Genomic DNA, 15,523 nt, shown 5'->3' on the forward strand with positions numbered 1-15,523 from the left:
CCAGCGAACAGTGAGGATGCTTTGGGCCACCCTCCAGAAGGAGTCCAGGGCCTGCCACAGGGACCTGTAGGGAGGAGCTCTGGGAGAAGAAATAGGCATATAGCAGGAAATGGGAACCTTGGCCAGTGAGGAAGGCCACCACTGGGTTTTGTGGGTCTGCACAAGCTTCCCTTGGTCCCAGAGGCTGCCATAACCTCCATTTCATACTTCCCTCATTGTGCAAACAAAATGCTTTCTGGGGGCGCCTGGGTGGCTCAGTTGTTAAGCGTCTGCCTTCGGCTCAGGTCATGGTCCCAGGGTCCTAGGATTGAGCCCCACATCAGGCTCCCTGCTCGGCAGGAAGCCTGCTTCTCCCTCTCCCACTCCCCCTGCTTGTGTTCCCTCTCTCGCTGTGTCTCTCTCTGTCAAATAAATAAATAAAATCTTTAAAAAAAATATGCTTTCTGATGCCCCCATGGGTGCTAAAGAACGGGCAGGCTGCAGCCTAGCCAGCCCGGTGGCCTGAAACTAGAGGTTTGGCACTCTGGAGCCTCACCTCAGCTTGGCCAGTAACTGGCTGTGTGACCCTCGGCAGGTTAGTTCATCTTTTGGGGGGCTCCCAGTCCCCCCTCATCACCTATCATCATAGCCCAACAATCTCTGCTCTCCCCACCTCAGACATAGAGAATCCTAGAAGAAGAAAGCTGGCAGGCAACTGGGAGGTCATTCAGTCCCCCAAACCCCTTTGATTTTCGATGAAGAAAGCGGGACTCCGTAGAGGAAAGGGGCCCACTCTAAGGGGCACAGCCTGATGGTGCTAGCAAACGTGCCAGGCCAAGCGTTGTTGGCACATCACCCCTCCTGACTTCGTCTCCATCGCAAGCCCATTCTCTAGCTGAGGAACCTGAGGCGCGGAGAAGCTAGGTCCGTCTGAGGATGCCCTGTGGTGTGAAAAAGCGAAAGAGAAGGCACTTCAGAGGAAGGCCAAGGCAGTGTTGAAATGCAAAGCCTTCAGTCAAGGGCGGCTGTCTCCTCTGGCTGCGGGGAGAGCTTCACTCGAGCGCCCTCAGGCCCGGGACAGCAGAAGCGCTGCGTGTGCGGGACCAGGGGAGGTCCGCCTCCCCCCTCCTCCCCACAAGAAGCTCAGGTTTCCCTAAAGGCAGTCTCTGGCTCCCTCCCCAGCAAGTGTGGGGACAGGGGCCGGTGACTGGGGCAGAGCTATGAGGTTTCATCCCCCTGTGTGTAGGCTCCCAACCTTTCTCAGAGCCTAGAGTTCTCTCACCTCCCTCAGAGAACTCCCAACTCCTCAGGTGTGGGCTGGGTGGAAAGATACGGAAAGATCCACAAAGCAGAGGGAAGGATCACACAGGGGTACAGAGCGGCAGGAGGAGGGGGTCTCGTGAGGGAAGACTCACCACTCAGCCCCTTCGCCTCCATCACTCAGAGATCTCAGACCCTGGTTTGGCCAGGAGTTCCAGTCTGATTTCCCTCCTTCCCCACCCGACTGTGGACCACCTCCCAGCTCAGCTCCACAGCCCTCTTCACCCCATCCCCTCTCCCAAACTGCCTGTCAAGCTTCAGGTCCCATGTCTTGTGCAAGTTTCCCTTCCACTTATGCTAACATTTTCCGAACCCAAGCGTAAGAAAAGCCCGTTTTGCCTGCCCCTACCCCGCGTGAGCGTGAGCCACAGTGGAGGAGGCACAGTGGAGAAGACTTGCTCCCTGCCTCGCCTCTGGGAGGCTGAAGGGAAAGGCGTGCAGGGACAGTGGGACAGCCCTTGCTGCCTGTGGCTTCCACAGTGCCCTCTGTACCCCTGGCTGCGCCCCTGGCCCCAGCGGGAGCTGTGCGGGAGAGAGCTTCACACACAGCTTTCAGGAAGCAGAAACTGCGAAGGCATCAGCCGAAGTCCCCCCACCCCCCTTTTCCCGGTACTCTTCTAGTCTACCCAGACTTCCCTCCCTTGGCTCTCGGCCTCTCCAAATTCTCCCAGTCCTTCAAGTGCCAGCCCAGTCGGCCTCCCCCAGGAAATCTTACAGGATGCTCCTCTACCCTGAAGGTCACGGCAGCAGATGCCCGGATGGGAACCTAGGTTTGTCTCCCTCCTAAGCCTGTGTGCTTGCCAACCGCACGCTTTCTTGCCACACTGAGCATGGCTGTAACCACAGTGGCGGTGACAATGCCCACAGTGATGATGACCAGGGAATATAATGATTGCGCCTCCCCGCGTGGGATCTGGGAAAAAACCCTGGCTCCTCTAAGTACTAAGCCTGGGTCACCCCACCCATCTAGGCCTCAGGTTTATTGTATCTACAATAGAAATCATAATTTGTAGCTTCCTCACAGGCTTGTAGTAAGGCTCAAGTGAAGTGAAAATGGAGTTAAAATGTTTTTGAAGTTAAAATGCTTGGTACACTAAAGAGTGCCACGCTTGTGTGAACGGGGAGGAAAATGCCTACCTTCCAGCTTGCCCCGGGAAAACGCTTTGTCATCAGCAAAGTGCCATAGAAATTCATTTCCCAACATTCAACAAATGGTTGAGGGCCTACTATGTGCCACATTGCTTCCAACCTGGTGAGGGAGACCCGATGTCATTCAAAAACCACAAGGAATGTCTGACTGTGACTGTGGTAAAGGCTCTGGGGGAAAGCACAGGACTCTAGGAAGTTTCTCACAGAGAGAGCTCAAAGACTTGTTGGGGAGGGGGTTCGGAGACGCTTCCTTGAGGAGAAGTGGGAGCTGAGACCTCAAGGTGAGTAGAGGTTAAGCAGGACAAAGGGAATTAATTCCTGGCAGAGGGAGCATGCTGCTTGAGTCCAAGCGCCAAGAGGGGAGAGAGCGGGTGTGATTTATTCTGTGTTTTTTTTTTTTAAAGATTCTTTATTTATTTGACAGAGAGAGAGAGAGAGAGAGCACAAGCAGGGGGAGTGGCAAGCAGAGGGAGAGGGAGGAGCAGGGAGCCCGATGTGGGGCTCCATCCCAGGACCCCGGGATCGTGACCTGAGCCGAAGGCAGACGTTTAACCAACTGAGCCATCCAGGTGCCCCGCAGGTGTGATTTATTCTTAAACCCATTTCACAGACGGGGCATGGACCCCGAGAGGGGCTGTGACCTGCCGGATGAGAGGTTCCATTCAACTCCTGTGTGCTGGCTGATTCTCTTCCAGGCTCTTGGCTGGGCAGCGCTAGAGCTGGGCCCTGCCATGGTACCTAAGACATCCTCTTCCGATAACTTGTCCGATGCTCTATCGGTTTCACCAGCTGTGTGGGAGGGACCGAGGCTCCCACCCACCGGAGCGGGGCGCTGGGTGCCCTGGGCCGGCTTGCAGGCTGGAGAGGCACTTTGAAAACTCAGATGTTCCACTTTCGTTTTGCTCTGCCTCCCCTCCTCCTCCACGTCCCTTAGTCTCTGGGTGAAATGCACTGTGGCGTGAGAGGCTGCCCCCTGCTGGCGCATCCGGGGGACTGCAGGAACTTCTTACTGCCTGAGCCCCGCCTTGGCCCAGACCATTGAAGGGGGAGGAAGCTTTTGGGGTCCCCTCATCTATCCCGTTCAGCAGGAGGTGTGAGGGAGAGCAGACCAAGGTGGGTGTGGGGGGGAGGCTGATCGAAGTTGGTCAAAGCTGACTCTAAGTTGCCTCCGCTGCACGAATGAGAGTCTGTGAATGATTTCGTGGGTGTGAATGTGCGTCCCATGACGAAAGAGAGTGTGAGGGTGCAAGGGTGCGTCTACAGGTCATGAGTGTAGCGGGCTGTGTGTGTGTGTGAACACTGACTGGGGCAGGTGTGTATACTTGCTCCAAGGTGTGCACTGCATGAGTCTGTGTGCATGCTAACCGTGGGCGGGGAAGGAAGAGAGCTTGCCAGCCAGGGGTACCGGGGGTGAAGTTATCCAGCTCGTGGTTGCAAAAGGGCAGCAGCTGGCCCTGTAAGTCCAAGCCAGGCCCTGTTTGCATCTGATTGCTGCGTGTGCTCATGGGAGAGCCCTAAAGGAGCACCCCACCACTGCCAAGGCCCTCTGTGAGGCCTCTGCTCTTTTTCTCTGCGGGCTAGTGCGGCCTTCCTGGGTGTTTCTGGCCTGCAAACATTCTGATCAGTCAGGGCTGATCATGCCACACTGGTTATTAAAGATTTTTAATGTCACCCCTGCCCACTTCCCACACTCCCAGGGAATATATATATTTTAACCTGGAGCTTCAGGAGACCATGACTTAGTTCTTAAGCCTGACAGGAAGGTTGTGTTTTTCTTTTCTTTTCTTTTTTTTTTTTTTTAATAGCCCTTCTTCATTGCCCCTCCAAATGGCATGAAAACATTAGTCCACCTTACTAGTCCCAGCAGGCAAAATTCCTTGGTGAGGCCATCAGCCATCAGTTAAACACTGGAGTCATTGGGCTGGGTTCTGAAGTATCAGATCAGAGTCTAATGACTCCCTTATTGGACTTTGCCCAAAGGCCCAGCTTTCTGAGTAAGCTCAGTGGTAAGGGAGCTCTGGAGGATTCAAGTTCAGGTTCAAGTGAATGCTCAGGAGCAGGCCTAGCCTTGTCCTTTGTCCTTGGGTGAGGCGCACCAGCCGCACCCACAGCATTTCTAGGAAACACCTTCTGCTCCCTGGGCTTGGGCTTCAGCTCTTCTTGAGAGAAATGCAAACTGTGGGAGCTGTTTTCTGCAGGTGACTGCTGGGCGGAGCCCCTCCTCTGCCGGCCCCATGACTTGCCCTTTCCACCTTCTGTCCTCCCCATATGCCCTGAGGATTGCTAGATCTTCTGATCCGGGGGAAGCTGCCCTCCTAGCTCTGCCACTTGGTAGCTGCCTCACTCTCCCCCTCTGAGCTTCAGCTCCCTTATCTATAACATGGGGGTGATAATTGTACCTCTTGAGCTGTCTTGAGGTTCAATGAAGACACTGAATCCTAAATCACTTCGAAAAGGGGTGAATGCAAAGCTCTAAGGAGCTCCCCTCAGCCAGCTCCCCAGTGGGGCAGTCTCACTCTTGCCAGAATCCCTGTTTTTATATCCAGGGTGCTCAGATACATTTGTAAACAACAACCATACAGTATCCCAGTGTTGGCAGGAACCTCTGCTGAGCCATCATTAGATCAGACAAGCTAGTATTTGTTGAGCACTTATTATATGCTAGGTACTTTCCTAAGTGCTTTACATATATTTTATTTATTTTATTTATTTATTTTTTAAAAGATTTTATTTATTTGCGAGAGAGAGAATGAGAGACAGAGAGCACGAGAGGGAAGGGGGTCAGAAGGAGAAGCAGACTCCCTGCTGAGCAGGGAGCCCGATGTGGGACTCAATCCCGGGACTCCAGGATCATGACCTGAGCCGAAGGCAGTTGCTTAACCAACTGAGCCACCCAGGCACCCTACATATATTTTACTCACTTAATCCCCACAACAACCCCATGAGGTAGAAACTCTTATTATCCCCATTTTACAGATGGGGAAACCAAGGCTCAATAAGCTTCAGCAAATCACCCAAAGTCACAGAGTTAGTCAATTGGGACAAGAGTTGAAGCCTGGAAGTCTGGTTCCAGAATCTGTGCTCTTAATCATTGTGCCCTATCAATTCTACATGGTCTTCACTGAGCAGTTATTTTGACTCTGCTTGCATACCTCCAGTGATGGGGAGCTCATCACTTCTCAAGGTAGCCTGTTCTAGCCGTGGCTGCTAGAATCTTCTTGCAAGCCTTTGGTGATCCAGACTACAGAAAGATCCCAATTCCCTGAAGACTCAAGCAAGGGGTAGGCTAAAAAGAGGAGACTACAGAAAGCAAATATTCTCCCTGTACCCCGCCCCCCCCAACACGCCCAGACCCTCTGATCTCATTTCCTTTGGCATGCCCACACCTTCTCCTCAAATGGAGATTGAAGCAGGAAGTGGGATGGTTCCCCCACCTCACTATTCCTCTTTCCATTGAGGAGAGTGAGTGAGCAGGTATTCTTATAGATAGAGCCCAGGACACACACAGTGCTCATTGTATTAACAGGCGGTCAATAAATGCTGAATGAATAAATGGACAAGTGAATGAAGGACAGACTCACAGCCTCCTTTCCTGCCTCAATCTCCTGGAAGAGTTACTTTTGCATTGTGCTTTGAGATCCTTAGAAGCAGCTTTTCCATGGTAACAAAGCCTGCCACTCTTCAGGGCCAAATTCCTTCCTGTTTCACTGACTCTGAACCGCTCCAGAAAAGATCCTAAATTACCTTCAGTGTCCGTAGAGTGGGTCACTGTCAGTTGGGAGACCTGCGGAGTGTGCCCTGCTATGAGTGGATCCCCCAGCACACATCTCCTCCGGGAAGTTCCGGGCTGATCGACCTTGCGGGGGTTTCCATGGTAACAACACTAGGCTAATGGGTTGCCAGGGTGATGGTGCGCTATTGCTAAGATTGCACGGGACTGGACCACACAGGGCCAGTGAGTTGAAAAGATGCTAATAACACCTTTCTGAGTCTCCATGACAACAACACTCAAGCACCGCGTAGGCTTTGTCCCAAATGCAGATTAGAGCCCCACCGTCCACACTCAGCAAGAACACCCTGGGAGGCAGGCCACTGGCCCAGTGTCCTGCTGTTCCCTCCCAAGACGAAGCACTAACCAGGGCTTATTCCCCTTCCGAGGCTCCCTCTCGACCCCAGCCCCCCTCACCATACTGTTCTTCAGGGTGTTTGGCTGAAGCAGTCTGGTAGGCAGCTCAGACTGTCAGGGAGAAGGGCTGAGGCGGGAAGAGGGCTGAGGCTGGTTGGCATGGAAGAAAATGGAACTTTGGGGCACCTTTAGGGTCAGGAACATCTCTCGGGATGGCTGCTCCCAGGCCACAAGGCTCATGAACTCTGGAGCCGCGGAAGCAGCCGGGGGCCATCTCCCCCTAGCAAAGCCAGGAGCATAGGGCCAGAATTTTCAAAGTACTTTTAAAGCTGTGGCACGTATGAATTCCATCAAAGCAGGATTTGGAGTCCCAGAGCCTCACCCATTTGGTCTTATTCCTCTCCGCACCACAGTGTCCCCTGAAGCACCTAGCCTTCTGTAGAACACAATCTGAAAAGCCTCTGGCCTAGGCCAGTCCCTCATTGTCAGGATGGAGAGGCTAACCGGGGACCAGAGAGGACAGGTGACTTGCCCGTTGCCCCAGAGCCAGTCATTAGTATAGGCAGCACTAAAATCCAGGACTCTCATGCTGGTAGGGCCACTCCCAGGAAACCAGGAAGTTGTGAACTTCCGGGTGATCTCTAACTCGGGCTCTTCGAATTCCCAAAGACCACTGGGACTTCTGTCTTCCTACCTATTCATGGGAGGTTATAATAAGGATCTGGAGAGGAGAGAAGGTTACATTGTGGGGGCAGGCAAAATGTTTGGAATGGACCCTCCAGATGGACATTTTTCAGAACCTACTATGTGCTAGACATTTTGTCAGAACATGCATTCTGTGCTAGACGTCGTCTTATTTCTTCCTCATAACAAGCTATTTAGACAGGCATAATTACCTTCATTTAGCAGATGGGAAAATGGAAGCTTTGGGGGTTAACTGAAGCTTGGGTCTATTAAACATTGAGCATCTCTTCGGCGGGGATGCCTCCTTGCTAGCTCGAGCAGGGGCTTCTGGGATGAATGCTGACCCATAACCTATCTCTGGTGACATTGAGCTAAAGCAGGTGGATGCATGCGAAGCATTAGAGACCCCTGATCGCCTGCCCCACCCCCACTAATACCCACGTCTAACTCTGCCCCATCAGGGATGAATGAAGGGCAAATCCAATCTTGAAGGCCAGATGTGTTATTTCCTCGCGGCTCACACAGCTGCTGGCCACAACAGGCAGAACATCTTGAGTTGGAGTTGGGGGGGGGGGAATGATTCCTAGTTGCCATGGAAACTCAGGGGAAGGTGTCAGGAACGCCACATCTGTCATGTGGAAGGTCTGGGGCTGCAGCATACAGAGCTACGTCCCCAGCTGCTGGGCCTGGTGGGCGTGGCCCTCCTTTGGCTGCCCCCAGGACCGGCCCAAGTGTGCGGGCTGTGGTGAGGGGCTGGGCCTCAAGGGGCACTGAGCTCTGTCAGGTCGCACAGCACTTACCTTCTAAGCCTGCTTGCCTCACACCTCTCCTCCAGTGCACAGCCTCCCGCCTTCATTGGAGCTTCTTTGTCTTCATGGGCTCCGCTGCAGTGAGTGGGAAGCGCACCAGACAGGGAGTCGGAGTGCTGACTCTGGGTCCTAACTCTGTGACTCACTCACTTCGATGGGCCTCAGTTGTCTTCTCTGTAAACTGGGCTGGGGCAGGAATCAAACAGGACCTCCGCTGAAAGAGTCAAGTTCTCGGGGAGACTTTCCCTGGCACCCTAGACCGGTTTGGACTACATGTCGGTTTGGCCCCTCTTTGGGCCTCCACAGCCCTCTCGTTGCCCCTTTGCTGGCTCCCATCACGTGCCAGAGTAGCTCTTTGCTAGTTGCTCTCCTTCCTTGGACTGTGGGCTGTGTGACTGCAGGGACAGCCCCCCGCCCCGACCCCCCGCACAGCCACAGAGTAGGTGGCTCGTGAGGGTTAAAGGAATAGAGATGGCAACAGGCTGCCGGCTCCACCCCCTCTCCTTTCGTTTCCCAACTTTCCCGCCCTGGTTCAGTCTCCTTAGGGCCCCTCATGCCCCTGCAGAGGTCTGAGAGACTCATGTCAAAGCCTTCATCAGGGCTAATGGCTCAATAGGCCTTTCGTTCGAGCACCCCGGGCCCCATGACACACAGAGGCTGTGTGGAAGCACGTGGGACTTTGGCAACCCCAAACCGGGCCCTGCGAGGCCGCCACCAAGCCGGGGTGGCTTTGAGTGAGCGGGCCTTTGACTAGCAGTGTAGTCAAATGGCTAGGAGCACAGGCATTCACACCAGGTGGCACGTATTAGCTGTGAGAGGGCAAGCCACTGAACTTCTCAGAGCGTCCCTGATCTGTCAAATGGAGGCGTTACTGGTGTCTGCTTCACGGGGATCTTGTAGGTCAGTGCTGCGCGCGTGCGTGTGCGTGTGCGTGTGCGTGTGTTTCTAATACTGCTTGGCACCGAGGAAGCACTGAGTAAGAACTGAAGGGGAAAGTAAGGGGGAGGTCTTCATCCCAAGTAACCGTGGGGCTTCCCTCCGTCTAACACCCTCTCATGGCCTCCACGCCAGCGTCTTGTCAGAGTTGGTCCCGTGGGAAGAAAGCCCAGACTGGCTATTCCAGTCTCCCTGATTTGGTCTCAGCAAGACCCCGAGCAGGGCAGCGTTTTCTCCCCCTGTGGCGTGGTCCTTTCCCCCACCTCTGCAGGAGCAATCACTCATTTATTTACGATGCATTTGTTAAGCACCTACTGCATGCCACTCCCATGCCTTCTCAAGGGTTGCTTGGATCAGTTCCTTGGAAGAACTCCTGCCTTAGCTGCCCAGCAGCCCTTTCTTCCTTAGCTTCGAGTCTCCTTCAAACTGTGGCCCTCCCCCTCAACCACTCAGTAGCTCTGTGACCTTGGACCAAGCCCCTCCTTATTCTGTACCTTAATTTCCTTATATAAAAAAATGAGGCTCTAGAAGGTCTCTGAGAACCCTTATAGCTCAGGTGGTTCCAGATGACCGGTTGTCTTTGGTTCCTTGTCCCAGGGTCAGGGTGAGTCGTGTGTGTCCCGGGGCTCACGAATGGCAGGGCTTGGGTTCCCTGCCTGTTGGGAGAGACACAGCGCCCAGTCTCAAGGTGCTCCAGTTCTCCTGGGGAAGGGCTAAGGCCGAGCTGAGGGAGGGGGTGGGGCCCGAGACAGGGATTCCCGGAGGGAGATTGCCATCTCTCCAGTGAGTTTCCAAATGTTGCCCGAAGCTGGCGGGCCTCCAGCTGAAAAGGGAACACAGGCTTTGGCGAGGCTGGATCAAAGCAGCTGCTCACTGGGCTCGACAGCTGGCTCGAGAGCCAACAGCACTGAGTGGCGAGGAGAGGAAATCATAGGGACAGCTCCTCCACAGTGAGAGCCGGCTTTCCGAGCCCTGAGCCTCCCCCAAGGGGCCTTGCTTGGCCCACATAGACTCAGCAGCTCTCCTGCCCACGCTCCCTCGTTGGGCCTAATCAGAGTCCCGTGGACCGTGCTGCACACTGCTCACCAGACTACCGTGCAGGGGCTTCCCCACAGCCCCCTCACTCCACAGCCACCCAGGTTGAGTTACGGCCCCTTGACAGTCAAGGAATTCTCACTCCATTCCAGCTGTAGTCTGCCTTGCTTTCACTGAAACTGTAGTCCCCCATTTAGTCCCCTTGGGGTAAGGAGAGGTTCTTCAACTTTACAGGCACAAGGGAGCCAAGGTTGGTTCTTGAGCAGTGGAAGAGCTTGCGGAAAGTGCTGGGGCCTAGTGAGGAGCCAGCCCTGGACTTGAAACACCCGGAGATGGAATGAATACCTGACTTCTAGTCCTGACTCAGACTCTCTGTACCTGTTTCCTCCTCCATACAATGGGGATGATGCTAGAACCAGCTCTGCCAGCCTCACTGGGTTGGTGTGAGGATCAAATCAGAATGTGTATGTAAAAGTGCTTTTAACCAACAGTGTGCTATATAAAAACTCAGCAGCAGATGACAAGATGCCCTGCCTCTTCTCCTAGGAGTCTGGCTCCACACTTTCCCTTTCCCTTCCACCATCTGTAATGTTCACCTCCCTGCTGGCTCCTTGCCTTCCCCTTGGCCTTCAAATGTGCTTAGAGCTTCTGTCCGTCCACTGACATACACCAGCAAAGTTTTGAGACAAACGGTCTCTGCCGGCTGCCTTTATCTTCTCTGTCTGTAGCCCATCCTCTTACTCCTGCCCTCTGGTTTTCACCCCCCGCCCACCTCACACTTCATCCTATTTGATGTCTCTGCAGACATTTGATCCCACTGATCCTGCGCCCACCTAAGTCCTCTGGTTTCTGTGGTAGGCAACCTCTATGAGGGTCCCCATGATCCCCGCCCCCTGGTATCCCCACCCTCATCCAACCCCTCCCTGACTGTGTGGCCAGACCTAGTGACTTGCTTCTCACAAATGGAATATGGCAGAAGTGATGGGCTGTCATTTTCAAGGTTAGATTGTAAGACTTTGACTCCTGTCTTCCTCACACTCTCTTGGCATCTCTCGCTTGCACTGAGGAAGCTGGCTGCCACGTTGTGAGCTGCCCTATGGAGCATTCCACGTGGCCAGGAACTGAGGGTTGCTGACAGCAGGACCTTTGCACTTCCTACTCCTTATCCCAGAATGTTCTTCTCCTGAACTTCAGCACTTGTTTCTTTATTGTTCTCCCCTCCCCACACTAGAATGTAAGCTCTAGGAGGGCAGGGGTTTTGTCTGGTGTGTTCTCTACTGTATTCCCAGTGTGTATAAGCCTGGTGCATAGTAGGGGGGGTGGGGTCAGCTTCCATCCCGAAAGGTTTACCTATCATCAAGGAAGGCTTTCTAGAAGAGTCTCAGTCCACACCCACAGCAAAAGTAGTTTCTGGTTCTGTCACATCTGATATCTTCCCTGGAAAAATGGGCTGGGTGGGGACATATGTATGAGAGCATGTGTGGAACTATGCAGAAATGGGTAGGATTGAGAGTAGGGAGTGGGTGTGTGCGTGTTCACTGTGGAGTAACTGTGTGTGTGTGCTCAGGAGGGAGAGGGGAAAGATGCCCTCCTGGGGCATTTAGGGTGAGCCCAAGCCCCTCAGATTCCATCTCTGACCTCCAGCAGGTGTACTTGCGGTGCCGTGTCCCTTGAGGAGCCAAGAATGGTGGTGACTATTTGGCCAAGCATCTCTGAGGAGGTGGGGGGAAGCTTCAGGCATTTCCCCTCCTGAGCCAAAGGAATGCCGGAGAAGTCCTGAGAACAATGGGGAGCTGACAGCCCCTCAGCGGACCTGTGACGTGCGGACCCCGAGAGGGGTGCACAGCTGCCTGCCAGAACCTGGGGCATGGGACCGGGGCTGGCGGGGATACAGAGGAGCCGCCGAATCCGTGAAGGAGGAAGCCGGAAGCAGCTGGGGAGGACACCGAGAGGCATTTCCCGCCTCAGGATGCCCTCCCGCTTTCTTCACTGCCGCTGCAGCTGCAAAAGCAAAAGCTGCAGCTTCCCTCTGGCCCCAGATGGCTGTCCTACAGGTTGGGAGCTCGGGCTGCAGGCAGCCCCACTCCCAGCTTCCCTCCCTGGTCCCTGGGGGAGGCAGGCGGGTCCTCCAAGCCCCAGCAGGGGCCCCTTGGGCCTACAGGAAAGCTTCACGAGTTTAGGGTGATTGTCTACCGCCCTTTCCCTGCCTGTCCCCCAGGCTGGTGCTGAGGGCACTGCGGTCTGGAAGATGGCGAGCCCAGCTCCATCTTGGCGGGCGCTGCTCAGCCTCCATGTCTTCCCGCAGTGCCTCAGTGACCGGCCCCGGGCCCCAGACAGGTTGAGGCCTCTCATCTGGAGAACCTATCCCACCTCGGTACCCTGTTCCGGAACTTTTCAGCCTTCCTGGCACCACGACACACTCTGAACATGCTCCCGTTGACATACTCAGGTTGCGATAACAACCTCCCCAACCCAAATGTGTAGCAAGCAGGGCCACACGTAGGAGTGGTGCTTCATGGTGACTCCAGGGTCCTGCCTAGAGAAGACAGGCGGGGGCCGCGTGCAATGCCAACAAGAAGCTCTAACCCCACACCCTTCGTGTCCCATTCAAGAAGGTCTGCTGGAGGGAAAACGACCTTGTTTAGGGTAACTCTAACTCTGCTGTTATCTATAATAATAATCCTGAATCCAACCTCATTTCTAATAAAAAGTCACCCATTTGCAGACTTTATTAGTAGTAATATACCTCATAACCGATCCACCTTAACTCTGTTGTTGACAGAAATGGGTCCATCCAGAGCCTGCTCTGGAATCGATGGTCTAAGAGGGGTTCCAAGCAGTGGCCCTCTTCTGGATGTCTCAGTTGGGGTGGGGGTGACTATGGGTCCAGATGGCAGGCTGCATAAGGGGCTAGGCCCTGGGTAGGGCACACAGCCAGAATACTTGGTTCAAGCCGCCTTGAGCATGGGGAAGCAGTCTGTTCACCGGCCCCTGGGTGCACAGCACACAGCTGAATGATCCGGGGGCAGAAGCACAGTAGAGTCTGAAGATCAAAGATGAGGACACACTTCAGGAAATGCACGGGAGAGATTCAGACACAGGGAGCCCTTCGGTGAAAGAGAGGGAAGGGTGCTAAGAGATCTTGTAGTTCTCTGCTGTCCAAAATGGTCACCAGAGGCCCCATATGACTTGAAATGGAGCTAGTGCAAAACGAGGCATGCCGTCAGCGTAAAACACATTGGAATTTGAAAACGTAGTATGAGAAAAGAATGTCAAATATCTCATTAATAATTTTCATGTTGAATTTATATATAAATGGCAATATTTTTGATATATTGGGTTAAATAAAATACATCATTAAACATATAATTACAAAGGGCCCAAAGATACTATCTTGATTGTGCGGAGGGTTTCACAGATGTATATATATGTCAAAACTTTAACTGCACACCTTAAGTATGTTCCAGTCATGTCAATTATACCTCGATAATGTTGTTAAAAAATTCTATAGTAGCTCCCCCATTGCTACCCAAGAGGATAAAAAAAAAAAAAAAACTAATTTCACCTGTTCATTTTTTTTAATGTGGCTATTAGAAAATTTATTTATTTTTGAAGATTTTATTTATTTATTTATTTGAGAGACAGAGAGAGAGCGGGGTGAGGGGCAGAGGGAGAAGGAGAGAAATCTCAAATGACTCCAACCCCCCCTCCCCCCCACCGCCAAGAGTGCAGAGCCCAATGTAAGTTTCGATCCCACGACCCTGAGATCATGACCTGAGTCAAAACCAAGAGTTGGATGCTTTATTGGCTGAGCCTCTCAGGCACCTCAGAAAATTTATAATTATGTCTGTGGCTTGCATTATATTTTTATTGGACAGGACTGATGTAGTGGTTATAGTCCATTTTACAGACCATGAACAAGCAAGAACAACCTATGTTGGTAAAAAGATAGGTTCGTGAGGAAAGTGATACTTACCCCTGATATTCACACACTTAATAGGTACCAAGGCTTCAGAAGTGGGTGATGAATTTGTAGTAACCTCAGAAACCTTGAAGGGAAAGGGTGAGGAGCAGAGGGGAAGAGGGGCAGAGGAGCCAAAGAAATGAAGAAAGTCTATGTGTGATGTGACCCCTTCCCCAGGATTCCATCCACCAAAGACCTTCAGTAAATTCTACTCTCCTTTACTTGGTGGGAACTGAGGAAGGGTCAAGGTTTCATGCTTTGGTCAATGCAGTGAAAGCAGAGACCATGCTCCAAGCCACAGAAACCTGGGTGGCAGAGGAGGCCACAAGAATATAAATCTTCTGGGGCTCCTGGCCGGCTCAGTTGGTAGAGCATGCGACCCTTGAACTCAGGGTTGTGAGTTCAAACCCCATGTTGGGTGTGGAGCCTACTTTAAAAAAAAAAGAATATAAATCTTCCCTATTCCTCCACCCCAAGAAATTCACCAATACCTTGGACAGGGCTCTTGACTTGCACAAATCATGGCACAGAGGTGGAGGGCAGCTCATAATAGTGTTGTTTAGATCTCAAGGGTCATGCAGGACTCTGGTAATTCATGGATCCACTAGCATGATCAGAATTTTAAAAGTTAAGAATATGATCAGAGTGATTGTAACTTTATTTCCCTCCCCCCACCCTTTAATTCAGCAACTGAACCAAAAAGGATTAAGGATGCCTCTACTACATGCAAGGCCAACCTCCACCCTCACCATGCTAGGTGCTGTGAAATATACAAAAAAGCTATGGTCACTTGAAGCCCACAGAGAAGTCATTTCAGCAAGAGGTGGATAGGCAAAGAACAAAAGTCAGAGAGTAGAGTAGTTAAAAGTATATAAGGGTGCTTGGGGGTACCAATGAAACAGCTCAGTACCCTGGTAGGACCCAAGTCTAACTTCAATCGATATGGGCCTGACTCAAGGAGGTGCTGGATGTGTCCATAATCCCTGACCAGGAGGGAAAGAAAATGGGCAGCCTCTGGAGGCCCAAGGTCAGCAGGAACCGGGTCAATCATGGGAAGAGGAGCAGTGAGCTGCATTTTGGGGTAAGGAAATGTGTGGCATTTGCTCTGAGTTCTGGATTGATCTGGCTGTACTATAGACAGAGAATCTCAGGATCAGAGTGGGCATAAAGCAGCCCAGATCCAGTCCAGTGTGCCTTACGGTTACGGTCAGGGAACAACATGGTGGAGGCAGCTTGGTGCCTCCCTTCCCTCCGTCCCGCTGACCGTGCCCCAGCCTTGTCAATGCCCACAAAGAAGACCTGATCAGAGGGTAGTGATGGATCCGCATGAGCCGGCCTCACTGCTACAAACATGACTGGCTGGTGATGGGTCCCTCACCTTCCCCTGGAGAAGCCAGCCATGGCTGAAGAGCGGCTGCACTATCCCTCTGGATCCTTTTCAGCTCCATTCAATCATTCACCGAGCATATACTGAGCGCCTACCACGTGTAAGGCCCTGTGGAGATTACAGAATGGATCCCA

The sequence above is a fragment of the Halichoerus grypus genome, chromosome X (assembly GCF_964656455.1).
Source record: "Halichoerus grypus chromosome X, mHalGry1.hap1.1, whole genome shotgun sequence".
NCBI lineage: Eukaryota > Metazoa > Chordata > Mammalia > Carnivora > Phocidae > Halichoerus > Halichoerus grypus.